The 13,013-nt window shown below is 45.9% G+C and overlaps 1 long non-coding RNA gene across 1 annotated transcript in view; it reads right to left on the bottom strand.

Moving 5' to 3' along the window:
• Window positions 1–13,013, bottom strand: part of LOC120323003 — a 51,356-nt gene that overhangs the window by 5,719 nt on the left and 32,624 nt on the right. Inside the window, exon 4 of the long non-coding RNA XR_005563043.1 lies at window positions 1,081–1,214. This is a non-coding gene — a long non-coding RNA (uncharacterized LOC120323003). The remainder of the gene's footprint in view (window positions 1–1,080; window positions 1,215–13,013) is intronic.

Raw genomic sequence — 13,013 nt, forward strand, 5'->3', positions numbered from 1 at the left:
AGGCTGCACCTTGAACTTTGAATCAGATTTTTTTTCCCCCTCATCTTATTATGTTCAACTTCTAGACATTTTTATAGCAATGCAAGCTGTAGTGCAAGTGGTGAAGGAAAAAAAGTGAGCAGAATTGGAGCAGAAGAATAAATCCACAGCTCCCAGTGCTCGTGATGGTTATCCATTGATTATTTTGGGCATAAATTGTATTGATTATGGTAATGAGAAAGCTCAGGGACAAGTGACAAGCCCAGTGACAGGCTTCCCAGGCATGTGTGGGTCTGAATGGCATTTGCAAAGCACTGCTGGAATTCACACCCTCCTGAACTGCTGTTATTTTCCAGCCCTGAATATCCCAGTACATCTGGAGCACTAATGAAGGTGCTTAATCAGAGCTGTGCACATCACAGGTGGAAAAACCCAGGCAGAGGAAGAGCTGCCCTGCCCAAGGAGTGACACTGAGGAGGTCTGGGCCAGAGGCAAAACTGAGCCCAGATTTCCCCCCAGACCTTACCAACTGCCCCCAGCTTTCCCAGCTCCCTGGCCAAGGCCTGTTGCACACAGAGCACCTTCCAGCACTGCTGGAACACCTCCAATCACGGTGTTTTTGTGCTGGGGGGAACCAATTTTCCAGTGTAACCTTTGTCAGCAGTGGATGGATGAAGGGCTGATATTGGAAAAGATATGAACTCCTTTTGCCAGTCTCCATTGTGACGCCTGGGAAAACAAGTCAGCAATTTTTCGTGGGCATGTTCCGAGGACAGAGACATGAAGGATTATCAGATGCTCAGGTACAACCTTATAAGACAGCAAATGAAAGCCAGAGCACAACTGGAATTCCACAGCACATATTCCCAGTATTGTGTTCCTCGTGTATTCTTCTCCTGCAGCCAAGGATATTTCTCTGGAAGCCCCAGCTCTTGCCTTCATGTCAGCAAATGTGAATTCAGCTCCTAACCACCAACATATTAGCAAGGAAAGGGTTTAGCTTTAGCATCTGCTCTGATTTTTTTTTTAAGCATCAAAGAAGAAAGACCTGCAGCTTTGTCTTGACAATGCTGGTAAATACTTTGTGCCTGTTTTACTTACCAGAAGGTTACACAACATTAGTGCAGAATGGAAATGTCAGGCCAGGCAGAGAGACAACTGTGGCTGCTGCACAAATTCTTTCCACGCTATAAATATAGATCTTCCCCCATAATTGCAACACAATCTCGATCTGCCTGTGGTGATAAAGGGGGGGAAAAAAAGAAAAAAAAAAGAAAAAGCTGTTTAATTTAATTAGAGTCCATTTGAAAACCTAGTAGCATGAAATAATTTGATATACAGAAATAACCCTCACCAGCTACAGACACCATTTCATTGTGTCTTATCTTGGGATAACAGTAACTGTTACATTTCAAACCTTAAACTGTATAAACAGTGTGACTGCAGATAGCCCTAAGAACATTTAAAATGACGTCAGGATATTACCACTTATTCAGCTCCCTCTTCTCTCCCATCAGGCAAAGATGTTAAAAATGCTGCTGGAGTAACATTCACCCTTGAGGAAATTCATGGCTAATTCCTGCCCATCCACTCCACAGCAGTTTTCTTCCCTCCCTATGGAAGCAGCTCCCACTAAAAGCTCCTTTTCTTGTGGGTAAGGCCATCCCTGGCATGAGGGGCAATGGTATATGGAGAATGCCCTAAAATTATTTGTGAGGTATAACATGAAAAACCTTTTGATTCGTTCTACTCCTGGTAAAAATATGTAAGGCAAAATGAAGAGTCTATGGACAAAGTGGTTAAAAAAATATGTTTTTTTTGGGTTTTTTTGACAGAAAAAATTGAGGGGAAGATAATCCCCCCCTCTCCCCAGTCACCACCCCCAATTTCCTTTAAATACATTTTTCATTTGTTTTCATGCTGCTTTGATTATTTTGGTCTAATTAAAATTGAAAAACCTGAAGAGAACAAAGTTGCTGCAAAGCAAAATGTTATCAGCTCTTCAAAAAAGAGCTTTTCTCTGGTTTTTGCCAATATTTTTGGCTTCCAGTGCGATTTTGGAAAGCAGAGAAACAAATACTATAACCACAGACTGTTTTATTGCTCTGGCATTTTCTTTCTTCCTACAAAAGGAACAGAACCTTTCTGTGAAGGTAAGAGGGACCCAGGTGATTATCGAGGTGATCTCTTGTATATCACAAATATTACATTTACCATGATATACATGGCATTTATCTCTGCTCAGCCCAGTAATTTAATCTAAATTAAAGCATTTCCATCCCCTAGGGCTAAACTGTGGGTTGCCACAAGAAGTCCTTTAATTTGACTTTAGTAATGTAAAGTTAGGCAACCCCCTCCCACCATTCTTACCTTCCAAAAGGAGCCAAACCTGCTTCTGAGTGACAGAATTAAAGTTTTAGGAGCAGGAATATGTGAGATACTATTTATATATGTGCAATATAATAATATATATAGCTAAGGCTATAGGAACCTTCTCAATTATAAGGCAGATTACCCAAAATTTAAATCTATAAAAACACCTGGTGTTGCATTTCTGTATTTGTACATATACACGTATATATATGCATGTATTCTCATGTATTGGCATGAATGAGATACAGAACTTAAGCCTATAAAACTGCCTCTGTGTGTGAGGCAAAGACAAAGGAAAAAATTAAAAATATGAAAATATTAAAAATACGGAAAAATTAAAAATAGGAAAATATTAAAAATACGGGAAAATTAAAAATATGAAAATATTAAAAATATGGGAAAATTAAAAATATGAAAATATTAAAAATATAAAAAATAAAAAATTCCTTGAGGATTAAAAATATAAAAATGTAAATAAATACCTTGAGGATTAAAAATATAAAAATATAAAAAAATGCCTTGAGGATTAAAAATATAAAAAAATGCCTTGAGGATTAAAAATATAAAAATATAAAAAACCACCTTGAGGATAAGAGAGGGACAGAGAGACTCAGAGGTACAAACACAGCCCCTTTCTCCCGTGTGTCATAGGAGGGAGCTGGGAATTAGCAGGCTCTGGGGCAGGGCAATTGTCCCTCCTCCTTGCTTTCTGCTCCCATCATTTTTCCTCTGTGGCTCATCTGTCCTTCTCGATGTGCTCTGAGCAGGAACAAGGCCCTCCCTTCCCCAGCCTGTCCCCGGGTATCAGCCAGCAGTGAATCAAAAGGGGCACAAACAAGGCTGAACTGAACATCTGTACCGAGGCAGAACAAAAGCCTTCAAATGCTGTTTAGGAAATCCTGAGCCATCTCCTGCCACTGCTGCCAACAGGGATGGCAGGAGCAAGGCAGAGCTTCAGACAGCAACTCAGACATTATTATTAATTATTAGTATTTACACTGTGATTAGCATCCGGCAGCCTCAGCCAGGGAACAGATTCCACTGTGCCATCTCCTGCTCCAGGTCTGTTAGACCAGGCACAGCAAGCCTGGGGGAAGGCTCTGAGATGCTAAAGTGGATCCACTGTCTTGCTGGATGTGGCTGATTCCTGGTTTAAAAAGATATCTGTATCTAGATATATATAGATAGATAGGTATAGATATACATATAAAAGCCATCAGAATCATGCAGTAGTTTCCCAATGGGGAAAAAAAGAAAACCAAAATTGAACAACCACCCAGAAATTGTATTAATATCTGCAGACCACACTGGGAGTGATGGGACTGGGGCAGTTCTTTTTCTGATCTTGGTTTTCAGCTCTGAGATGCAAAAGTGGATCCATTGTCCTGCTGGATGTGGTTGATTCCTGGTTTAAAAAGATATCTGTATCTAGATACATATATAGATAGGTATAGATATACATGTAAAAGCCATCAGAATCATACAGAAAGGTGGGAAACTTCAGGGAGCCAAAAAGCACTCCATTTAAAATATAAATGCAAGGGAGCAATGCTCACTTCTCCTAATCTTATTTTTTTTTTAAGTAGCTCACTATTATTGCTTGTAATCTTATCATAGATGACTTTTCCCCAATGGGGAAAAAAAGAAAAGGAAACCAAAATCAAACAACGACCCAGATATTGTATTAATATCTGCAGACCAGACTGGGGGTGATGGGATTGGGGCAGTTCTTTTTCTGATCTTGGTTTTCAGCTCTGAGATGCAAAAGTGGATCCACTGTCTTGCTGGATGTGGTTGATTCCTGGTTTAAAAAGATATAGATACAGACAGATTGATATAGGAAAGCCATCAGAGTCATACAGTAGTTTCCCATGGGGAAAAAAAGGAAGAAGAAAAACAAACCACCCAGAAATTGTACCAATATGTGGGGGCCAGACTGATGGCAGTGGGACGGTTCTTTTTCTGATCTTGGTTTTCAGTGGTTTAAACCCTCTCCTGAGAAGGATGGTCTGGAAGAAGGTTCAGATCAGGACCCAGATGAAGATGCAGCCCAGAGCAGACTGGTGCTATTTATTATTTCTATTTTGGAGGAGCCCAGAGGCTTTAATCAGCATCAACACAATCAAATCCTGGCCCGGGGAGCACAAATGCTTTGCAGCAGTGACGGGCACGGCTGGCACCAGGTGGGGGGAACGTGGGAGGTGAACAAGGGCTGAAAGGGGCCCCCAGGTCCAGGTCACTGACAGTGCTTATCCCACCTCTCCCCTCTCCTTTCCCAGCCTTCCCAGCCACCTCCCCAGCCCCTCTGGACCACGCTGCAACCCCAAAGCCTGCACACACGGTGTGCCAACGGGCCTTAGCCCTCCCCGCCTCCTGTCAGGCTGCATCTACATAAACCTGCATTTGTCTGTGGCCATAGCCCAGTTTTCTCTCTTTATTTATCTACCTGTCTACTCATTTTACAATCTCTCTCTGGACAGCCACGGAGCAGGAGACAGAACCAGATGCTGTGGCATGCACTGAATGCCAACGAGCCCGGTGGGGTGTGCGAGCGGCCTCACGCAGAGGAAAGGTCCTTTTGTAAACATGCCTTCTGATCAAAGGGCTGATGCTTGCTGATATTTTCAACATTAATAATCTCCCAGCTGCCTCACTCTATTCTCTGGCTCCCTATTTACCCATCCTTCACGGTACACAGAGAGGCAGGGCTTGAAACAATCAGCTGGCTGGAGGAGAGGGAGGTTGTTTGAAACAGGGATTCACCTGAAGGATAAACCACATTGACGTTGCACAGGAAAGCATAAATATGTATAAAATCGTGGTATTGGCATATACTGTGCCAGAGAGAGAGGCATCTAAAGATATGTGCACACATGCATACAAAAATAATGTATAATCACATGCACAGTCCTTCAAAATCCCTGTGCTGCTGTCTGTGCCACACCTCCTTTCCTACCCACCATGCAGAGGTGTATGGAATCAGGTAATTGAAACATGAGTGTTTCATCAATAAAACAGAAAAATTACTGCCAGAAATTAATGCCCATGCAAGGTACTCCCTGGAGAAGACGTAGTTGGCTATTTTTGTGATGGTTTATATGTTTGTGAAATGGGAGCAAGGAGAGAGAAGCTGAACAGAAGAGTTACAGTAGCACAGCTCTGAACCACAGTGAAGGGAGAATATTTGGGCCAAGTGCTGGCTGAGACAGACCTGAAGATGCAAGGAAAGGAGATGTTTCCTGTTGTTTGACTCCTGCTGTGCTCCGTGGAGCAGGACATGGTACATCCTTCCTCAGTCAACAGCCTCCCAGTTCCATTGCCAGTCTCCTCTTAATGGATGTCCTTTTGCTCAAGGAGAAAGCTTTAATAAAACTGGTTATAAACTCTGCATACCCCAGGAAAATGTCATCTGTCACTGAAATACAGCCAGCCCTGGCATGGCAGGCAGCAGACCTTGGAGCAGCACACTGCCAGCCAGCCAGGCAGAGGCTGGAAAATGCACCACATCTGTCTGGTGTAAAACGGGTGGGAGGACTCCGGGCAGAGCACAGCAAACACACTGGGTGAGCCTTGGCTCAGCAGAGAGTCCACTGGCACCTTTGCTGGCTGCAGCCAAGCTGGTTCTTTAACTCCCACGCAGGGAGATGCTTCCAGCACCTGCTCGTGGTGCTAATTAGGGTGTTCTTCCACACAGGACTTGCCTGCTGAGCCCCTGGGTGTTCTGACTCCACGTGCCCTGTCCCAGCTGCCCCTTTGGACAGCTGCATAACTGGGAGCTGTTGAGGCAATCTGTACCTCTACTCCATCAGCCACTCGAGCTAAACCTGCAGCAAGGCACAGGGGAGCCAAAGCTATGGGAAACAAGGGCCATTTTTAATCCATTACAGCCTGACAATGCCACAAAAATAGCACTGAGTTGCCAGCAAGGGTGAAAAATGTATCACTGCAAATATTTTGCTTTCCTTTTTCGTGGTACTTAAGGGCTTTCTAAACTCAAAGGTCAGAGAGAAGCTGCTGAGAGAAATCACAATCAGAGAAAACACTTCCAGAGGGGGAGAATCTTCCTGCAGGAAACACATGCCCAGACTGACAAGAAATCATGCCCATGGCTTTGCATCATCCCAAGACTGTGCTGTGTGCTGGCTGGAAACGTGCAGTCCATTCTCAGATCCCATTTTAGCAGCTGCATTTCCTAGTGCAACCCACTGAGAATTCCAGGCTATCTAAATGCCTGCTTTATCCCCACATCTCTAATATATGCAGAGTAGAGTGATCTTATCTATTGCTAGAATGTTGCATTGTCTTGCTGGAATTGCTCTTTAGCAGACTGCTTCTGCAGGGTAGGATTTCACTTCCTTTCTTCCCTGTCAGCATTTAAATGTAGCAGGTGTAATGTCAGGACACCAGGACTGGGATTTTCACTCCTGACACATGGAGACATGGGCATTTCAGAAGGGAAGCCAAAAGCTTCTTCCTCTTGGCCTCCAAGACACAAGAAGACCACAGTCTTCAACAGTCCTTCAACACTGGAGGCTGCAGAACTGGCAAAGCTCAGCTCAGTGATCCTTGAATTCCTCCCTCTGCTAAACACAAGGCTGGAGAGCAGCTCAGAATTGTCTTGCCCAAGCAAGAAATCCCAGCAGCTCCCCAGCATCCTGCCCTCAGTGCCCCCACACATCCATCAGCTGCCCCTGGCGTTCACAGGACATTTTTCCTGGCTGCTCATTAAGAATCCCCATTGCACTTACCGGTGACAAATCTTCTTCCAGGGCTGGCAGATGGGGAGGCAGAGAGGTGCAGTGAGAACTCCAAACATCTGCTGGCTGTTCCTCCTGTGCTCACAGGACAGGCCCCATGGAGCCAGGGAAGGAGAGGATGCTGTTGGCAGCACTTCCTCTGGGATGTTTAAAACTCGCTTGGGAATTAATGGACTGGGATCTTTATTTTTTTTTTTTTTAGTCCTATGCAAAGGTCTCTGACTCACAGCCCAGGGTTTGAGACGTGATGAAGAGAGAAAAGGCAGAGCCAGCATCTCCCTGGCCCTCAGAGCTCCCTCTGCAGATGAAAGAGGAGCCAGGCTCATTTTGCATCACATTTTTCATATAGGGAAATATTTATGGAAATATATGAATCCCCAGTGACCAAGTGCACAGAGACACCTTTACTAGGAGGAAAAAAAGGCAGCTGGAGCCCTGTGCATGCTCTTTTTTCACCGTGGCATGTGCTCCAGCAGGCTCCAAAGAGACCCCTCCTGACACCACCACCTCGCACCAGCACCTCACTAAGAAGATTTGAGAACTTGTGAATAAAATAAATAAAGTAGTGAGTGAAGGGAGTGAGGAAAAGGCATCTCTTTCGTGATGAATACAGGCAAATTATTACTTTTTTAAAATGCATATTTAACTGTGGAATTCTCTACTAGATAAAACAGCGACCAAGGAGATTTTAAAAGGAATTAATATGAATATAAATACTGAGCTTGGCCTCAGCTACTGTAAAAGATAAAAGAATTAGAGGAAAGATGCCTCTTTCCAGACATTTAGACGGGATAGAGGGTTAGCTGGGCCCTTCCAATGGATTTGGATACCACTCCTTATGGTTCTGCTGCTCCTGTGCCCACTCCTTCCCCAGCGGCGGTGCTAATAAGGAACCCAATTAGCATTCAAGGACCAGTCGTGCCAATTAGGCCCTGGCACACGCCAGGGCTGAGCCCAAGTGCTGCTTCCCTGGCTGCCAAGTGCCTCCCGGTCCTGCTGTGGAGCACGGCCACCGTGTCACCTCCCACCACGGGGGAGCAGGGACGTGCTCCCCAGGCAGGGCAGCAGCTGGGGCAGGAGGGCTGGGACACGGCTTCCCTGTGTTCTCTGGGCTTCCCTGTGTTCTCTGGGCTTCCTTGTGTTCTCTGGGCTTCCTTGTGTTCTCTGGGCTTCCCTGTTTTCTCTGGGCTCGATCCCTGGCAAGGTGTTTGACCATGAGCATCTTCCCAGAGCCAAAGAGGTGCTGGGAGGTGGGTCTGTGCTGCTCGGTGGCTCCTGGGGCACTGCTGGGTGATGCTGAGCCCTGGTCAGGCTGGAGGGGCAGAGCCCTGCAGGAAGATCAAATCCCTTGGCAGTTCCCAGGGCAGGAGGGGGAAAGGCAGCCTGGCATGGTATTTTCTGCCCTGCCAGGCTGCCTGTGGCAGAGGCATCCACGTCTCCTGACAATGAGGTGGCCACTGTGTGCTCAGGACCTGGGCAGAGCTGCCCCCCCTGCAGCCAGGCAGAGATGAAAGTCTCCCTGGTGTGTGCTGGCATGAAAGGAGGAGGGACAGAAGATGAGAGTTTTCTCTGAATCAGCTATAAATTTGCAGCAGACACAAACCTTTGGTGATATGGAGCAGAATTTGTTGTTTCCAAAGGGAGAAAAGGAGGCCCCAACCTTCCTGAATTAGTGCTGATAATACCCTTCTTCTCTGCCCTGGCACTCTGCAAACCATGGGGATGTGCCAGGGAGTGGAAAAGGAGAAATGCAGCCTTCAAGAGGAACAGAAGGATAATTCTGTGTGTGCCAAGACCAGCAGACCTCTCTGGGTGGAAACACAGCTCCTCCCTCACCCCTGGCTATCAAATGGAGTGATTATCAGACAGAATGGGGTGGCACAAAGCACCAGAGAAGGTCTGTGGTGGAGCAGAGGAGCAGAATAAACAACAGCTATATTTCCTTGATATTTCATCTGGATTGCAGGAAACCAGTAGGAAAAAATGTGCACTTTGATAATCAGATTATTTTTCTTTTCGAATCTTCTTTCAGCCAGCAAGCAAACAATTAGGCCTTTGCACAGATCTAGTATCAGAAAATGATGTATTACTGCCCTGCTTGGGTGAGTAAAATATGTCCTGAAATAGCTGCAGTCTCACAGATATCAAGAATGCTAGTCAAGGTTAAATCTCTCTTTCTTTTCAATTATTTTTTCATAAATTAAAAGCCAAGTGACAATAAATTATGCTATAAAAATCAAAATGTCATTTGCTTTTATCAGAACTAAAATTAAGCTATACACACATTGCAGATATAACAAAAGGGGAGAGGGAAAGAGCAAAGAAAAGGATGATAATGGATTTTTCGTATATTTTGGTGCAGTTGAGATGAGTCACGAGGTCTGCATGTGGAACTGGGTCACAGGACTTTTTCGGGCTTAATGTTCTGGTCTAGACAATTAAAAAATAGCCCAAACTGAGACTCCTTAGAGGCTGCTGGAAGAAAGGCATGACAAACTTGCCTCTCCAGCTCCCAGATCTGTAGGGCTTGGGGAACATCACACACAGGTTTTCAGAATCTTGCACTGAGGCCATTGATAAAATTTATTGCAACAATAAAAACTGAATTAAAAGGACCGAGTTTTTTACTCCTTCCTTCCTCTGACTCCTGTCTCTGAGCTGTTCACACCATTCCTGTTCCCAAGCCAGGCTGATTCGGGTACAGGTGAAACATTGACAACCAAACTGCACATCTCCTCCTACACAAAATTTAGATGAGTCAGACCATAAAGACCATGAACTGGGCTCAGTCCTGGACTAAGCTGCACTTCTGAGAGGGTTATCAAGCCTGAAGGAACATCTGGGGTTAGTCCAGGGCTGCAGCACCACAACAGCAGCAGGTCTGACATGGCAGGTTTTCTCTTTGCAGTGCAAATATTGAATATCCCCTCCAAGAGCACAAAAGCCCACAGTGCCAGGCAGTGCTGAGCACACTTTGGGCTGGTCAGCACTCCAGTTGTTTTATTCAATAATCTTCTCTCCTCCCACGTTCTGAAGTCTGCAAGAGAAGGAGCCATTTCAACTCTGAAATGGTGTTCACATTTCCACGAGGATTCAGCTGGAATCACGGGACATCCCACTGTCTGAAGGAGGTGGGAAGAGGGAAAACAAATTGCACCTGCTTGCTCCAAGGTCAAAAGTGGCCAGAGATGTGGCTGCTCGTTGCTCCAGCAGGAGCTAAAGCATCCAAACAGACCTGAGCTACTCGAATTCTCTGCCTGACTCTGCTCTGCACGGTAATATTGGGAGAAAGAATTATGAAAACATAATGGGAAAGCAATGAAATATGACCAAAGCCTTGTAATGATGAAATATAATGACTCATAATGAAGCAGAGGCAGGAGGAAAAAAAAAAACCACCTCAATTCTTGTGAAACAAAAATAAGAGACAGGAAGAGCGTGAGAAGGAAGGGGGGAGTGAAGGAGAGGGGAAAGGAAGCAGCAGCTGGAAATGACTTTTAACTTTTCCACTTAGTGTTTTAAAACCAAAAAGCAATTACTGCCAGGCTGGCATTGCCTTTCTGCACATTAATTTCCTATTATGAATAAAATTAATGAGTTTAACAATCTCCCCGTCCTCGTAAAGTTGTGCTCTTCATTATTGGTGTTAATAACCCACTGGGGACTGACTGACTCCAAAGCTCAGCACCATGCCCTGGTTTTTTTGGAGTTTAAAAAAGGAAAACAGAGATAAGGTGGGGATGAAGATTTCAAGAAATGGAAAATGATGGTGGGACTCGAGCCAGGCTGAGTGAAGGTCATTCTTTATTTAATGACCTACATGGTTACATGGCAGTGGGACCTCGTGGGGGGGATAATTCTGCTTTTGTGTCCCAGTGGAAACCAAGAACCAAAGTCAAACCACCCCAAATGTCACACGGCAGATTTAGAGTGCTTGGAAGGCAGGCACACCAGCAATATCTTCCTGTTTCAGCTCTGCCTTTCACTTGGAAACAAAGATGTCAGGGAGGGGACACGCATCACACACATCATTTCAATGGCACACAGGTGGCAGTGGAGGGAAACCTCCAGCTCCAGAGCAGCCTACAAGGCTTGGCACAGTGGCAGATGGTGCCAACTGCTCCCTGTTGCCATGTGGGACCTCTGTCTTGCACAAAGATGTTCAGAGCTGCTTGATCCTACAGCCTGAGACCCCGAGCTCTCCAGGCTGAGTGCAGCACCCCGTGGCCCAGCACTGGGACTGTGAGAAGCCACGAGGACAGAATGCTGGGGATTGAGGATGCTGTGCCACTGCAAAGCCACAGAATTTCCTCCCTAGAGGCCAGGTGGCTGGAATGTGGAAATTTCTGCGAGGGCAAGTGAAAAACCCTCACCCATCTGCTTAAATTCACCTGGCTCGGGTGGCAGAATTCACAAAAGAAAACTTGCTGTGAGATTTATACCTCTACCACCTGCATCTAGAAGGTTGGCATCCCTGCCAGAACACCTTTTCCAAGAGATGGTCCTCCTACAGACCAGCTGGAGGGGTTTAAGGTGTTGTGTCCCTGCAACCCAGCAGCCAGATTGCTCCTGGAGAGCATCCCTTGGTCCCCTTCCCTCCTGATGGGCCAGCTGAGCTCACATGGCAGAAATGATCCCTTTGCAGGGCCGTGGCTGGGTGTGGTGGAAGCAGCTCACAGAGCACTCATGTGAAACATTCCTCCCCCAGACAGAAATGCAGGTTCCAAATGGCTGGGGCAGGGCTGGAGCCCCCAAACCTGCAGAGCCCTGAGAGCAAACACGCCCACGGCCCCATCAGGGCAGGGGCTTTTGCATCAGATATTTGAGGAACAGCTCACAGCTGCCAAGTCCTGCAGTACATATGGTTTAACTTCCATCCTTCTGCACAAAGCCTGGGCAGGATGCAGGCCTGAACAGCCCAAGCTGGTCTGGCTGTGTACACAGACTGGGTTTTCTAAACATCCTCAGCTAAATTTACAGGACTCTTAGCCCAGTTTTAATGTTAACAGCGTGGCACTGCCCTTAAATTTTCTGTCCTCAGCACGTAGGTGTTTACCTCTGTGAAGTGAACAAACACAGCACAGATCCTTCACGGATCAGGGCACAGAAACACATTTTCTTTACAATCCCTTCTGGGCAGAGGACTCCCTACATAAAAAGCCAAGAGTTCACCAGGCAGTGGCAGGTTTAAGTCACCTGCTTTGTCCTCTCTGCACATTAGCATTTAAAACCTACGATAAAAAGGCTGAAAGGGGAACTTTAATAAAAACATTTTTTACATCTGTTAGAGGTGTTTGTATTGCACTTTCTGCACCACTGATGCCCTCAAACACTCTTTTTCCTTTTAGAAAAATTGTCTTCCTCCCTCAGCTCTGTCATTTCCTAATGGTATGGAAATTTCCCAGCCTCCCAGATGCCAGACTCCCAGCTGTCTCCTGCTCCAAGCTGGAGATAACCAACCCAATCCTGTATAAACCCAGACTGGCACTGCCTGGTGGTGTTTGGGTGATGGCACGGACTGAGTTTGCTGAGGCTCAACCCCAGAGTGAACAGACAGGTCTCTGTACCCAGACAGCCACACTTTAGGTGCCACTAACTCCACTCCACTGGTTTCTGCTGGAAATGGGAGTCATTTCTCAGCCTGCAGAGCCCAGAGTGGGAGGTTTGAGGCATCCTGATGGTGCAAGTGTGGAGTGAGAATTTGCTCACTTTGTTCCCCTCCCGCAGAGGATTTCCAGCTGCCACACTACCACCTTTCATCAGCTCTGGTCTATTCAATCTCTATTCAGGAGACTAAATTCCCATTCAGGGTGGACATCTCTGCTGGGAAATGTCTTTTCTTTCCCAGCTCAAGGAGCCAACAAACAGGAGGCAAGATGAGAGCGGGGTCTCACCCACAGAAAA

This window comes from Pipra filicauda, unplaced genomic scaffold (genome assembly GCF_003945595.2).
Source record: "Pipra filicauda isolate LSUMZ 115617 unplaced genomic scaffold, ASM394559v2 scaffold182_size1470994_pilon, whole genome shotgun sequence".
Lineage (NCBI taxonomy): Eukaryota > Metazoa > Chordata > Aves > Passeriformes > Pipridae > Pipra > Pipra filicauda.